Below are 3772 nucleotides of genomic sequence, written 5' to 3'. Positions count from 1 at the left end.
ATGAGGGATCATCAAACTGATTATATACACTTGCGGGCATGAAACGCAACGTCCCCAAGCAAAAGAGACGTCAGTATGAATAATGTACCGAGTATGTAAGGCACATAAATAAGTACATAACATACACGGAAAAAATATAGAGTAAATGACTCAACCTATAAGTCTGGATAACTCTGTAAATCATGAATACTTATAGTTTCATGCATATGCGTAAGAATGTCATGTCGTGCATAGGTACATATTTCATAACATCATCAGGCCTCTGAGGGCATCCTATCATATCATCTCGGCCACTGTGGGCAAATCATCAACGTATACCTACTGATCAGGTGGTGGTACGTATATAACGCCATAACCTTTTTCATATCCCATATACATATACATATATATATATATATATATATATATATATATATATATATATGTATATATATATGTATATAACGCCATTTGATCATGGGTCAATGTGCATGTATAAATTCATGAAATGCATATGAAATACATTAATAAAATCTTCTCAGAATGCCATAAAAATCAATATACCTTTCGGATAAACTTTATCAAATACGTATTTTTTCTGAGACCCATGAACAGAAGATATAATAATAATTCACATGGGAAATTAGGAATATAGACACCCCTAGTATTTCTACGAATAGAGTCATTTATATAAGTTGTGCATTTTCTCGTTTCCATAAATAACTCTATTTTTAGAAGTATTTGAGATGCTTAATATATCTGAACCGATTCTCTTGAGAAAGATTGCACCGTACTCCCTCATAATTGCAAAATCTTACATTGCTTATGAAATCTCAATCCAAAATGAATATTCCAAGTCAAATCCCTTCTAACTCCTAGTCAAAGTTTTCTTTCTTTCCCCATTTTCCTATTCATTGTCACAATTCAAAACTTCTCTGAAGCTTACGTTATTTGCATAAAATTTCAGCTCCAATATCACGCAGCTATAATTAAGTAAATCATAACACTGCACTTATAAATATGCAGTATCTGAGTCAACAGATAAACAAATAGAAACCTTTTGTAAAGATTTACATTTTTATTTATGCAAGTAAACACTGCTTTACTTGAACTCGGTTCTTCGTGGTCCTTGTGAATCAAATTAAATATCGTGTATATACCTATTCCCGTGCGCTATTTGTCCATTATACCAAGATCTATGTAAGAAACCCACGGAAAAGTACACCAAATGTGTACAAAATCAAAATCCACAGAATCGATTTAATCTCTTCAAAAATAGAAACTTATAGAATTAGTAAAAGAATCTACATAATTAAACCAAAACCTTTTAAGACCAATGAGTGGAGTGGCTGCCACCTTGCAAAATAGTTTAAGAGTCAACATAATAGATGATATACTGCTGCCACGTTGGAGACTATCCAACCTTACCTAATTACACTAATTAATTAATTAGGTAGTATTCCGCTACCCGGTAATTAATCAATTACCCGCATAATTAAGAATTATTTCAAATTACTTAAAATTCTACTTATTTTTAATACACTTTATACACCATATTATTACGGTCATGTGGTACCATGTAAAATAAATTCATACGCTATTATTTCATTAAAACATCCATGTAAAAATACATACATTTTCTCAATTTATAATTTTTCTAATCTTATATAAAGAGTAAAAATTCTCGTACGCTTAATTCTTAAAATGGTAAAAAGATAACCTCCTTTTCTTGTGACAAAATAATTTCTATTTTTATAATAAAAAAATCTCATAAACTTTCTCATATTATGTGTATAATTGAAAGTAGTAATAGTAATCACTATATAAAATCATATTTTTTTCAACTATTTTACAAAAATATTCCCCTCAAAATACCATATCAAATATATATATAATTGTATCAAGATTGTTAAACTTATGGGGTGTAACATAAACTACCTCTCTCACTCTCTCAGAACCTCAAATTTCACAATATACCGAGGGCTCAACTTTTTCTTCTTTCCAAATCTCTTCATGCCCTTCATAGGTGAAATGCAAAGAAGAACTTTCTCACCCTTTGTGAAAGCCACATTACGAACCTTCCTATCAGCATAACTTTTCTGCCTGGACTATGTTGTATAAAATCGCTCTTGAATCAACTTCACTTTTTCAAAGCATCAAGAACCAAAATATGCGCCCAATAACCTAGGCTTACTAGGCGCAAACCAACTAACTGAAGAACGACACCGCCTCCTATATATGGCCTTATACAAATCCATCTAGATACTGGTAGCTATTGTTGTAAGCAAACTGATGATTTCACTGGCCACAAAATATATAATGCAGGCTCTCAACATATCCTCAAGGATTTGAATGGTCTGCTCGGACTGCCTGTCCATCTACGGGCGAAATACAGTGTTAAGCTCCCCCTGTATGCCCAACTCTTGCTGAATGGCTCTCCAAAAGTGCGATGTAAACTGCGTGCCTCGATTCGAAATGATAGAAATAGGGACATGACAATCTCTCTGATATAGATCTGAGACAACTTCTCTGAAGTGTAAGAAGTCACGACTGAGATCAATGTGCAGACTTAGTTAGTCTTTCCATACTTAGTTAGTCTTTCCATACTTACCCAAACCGCATTAAACTTCCTCAAGGTTCATGGCAATCACCAATCTCTGAGTCAAATCACACGATTTCTGATGCTCATACTTAATATACTGACAATTCAAACACCCAAAACATTCCTAACAATATCCTTCTTCATCCTCCACCACCAATCTGCTTCAAATCAGGATACATCTTTGTAGCACCTAAATGAATAGAATACCTCGAACTATGAGCCTCCTAAAAGATCAACTCCCTTAAGCCATCCACAATAGGAACATAAATCCAAAACTGAAGTCGTAACACACCATCATCACCAATGACCACCTCCTTAGAACCACCTCACAGCACTGTGTCCCTAAGGCCAAGCAATTACGGATCATCATACTGACAAGTCTTAATGCGCTCAAACAAGGACGACTGGACAACAACACAAGTAAGAACTCTGCTAGGCTAAAAAAATACCCAATCTCACAAATCTATTAGACAGGGCCTAAACATCCATAGACCAAAGGCCTCTCCATGGCTAGAATAAATGTCAAACTCCCCATACTCCGCCAAGCCCAAGAAACTCTTAATCTTTGTAGATGTAGAAGGTCTAGGTCAACTCTGAACTGCCTCGATCTTCCTCAGATCCACCTTGATACCATCACTAGAAACCATGTGGCCTAAGAATTCCACTGAATCCAATCGAAACTCACACTTGGAGAACTTATCATACAACTTCTTCTCGCTCAAAATTTGAAGTACAATCCTCAAATGTTGCTTGTGCTCCTTCCTGCTACGGAAATATACCACGATGTCATTAATGAATATGACGATAAAAGAATCTAAATAAGGCTGGAACACGGTGTTAATCAAATACATGAAAGTTGATGGAGCATTAGTCAAACCAAAAGACATCACCAAGAACTTATAATGCCCATAACAAAACCTGAAAGCCGTTTTAGGAATGTCGGAAGGCCTAATCATTAATTGGTGATAACCAATCTCAAATCAATCTATGAGAATACCCTAGCACCCTAAAGTTGGTCAAACAAAGTCATAAATGCTAGGCAATGGATACTTTTTGTTAATAGTGACCTTGTTCAATTACCGGTAATCGATGCAAGGAGAAACACTCAGCCTGATGAACCCCTTATCCAACAACTCCTACAACTGCTCTTTCAATTCCTTCAATCAGCTGGAGCTATGCAATATGAGCTAC

The sequence above is a fragment of the Nicotiana sylvestris genome, chromosome 8 (assembly GCF_000393655.2).
Source record: "Nicotiana sylvestris chromosome 8, ASM39365v2, whole genome shotgun sequence".
NCBI classification, from domain to species: Eukaryota; Viridiplantae; Streptophyta; class Magnoliopsida; order Solanales; family Solanaceae; genus Nicotiana; species Nicotiana sylvestris.
The sequence above is the reverse complement of the archived record's forward strand: the minus strand, read 5'-3'. Positions refer to the sequence as shown.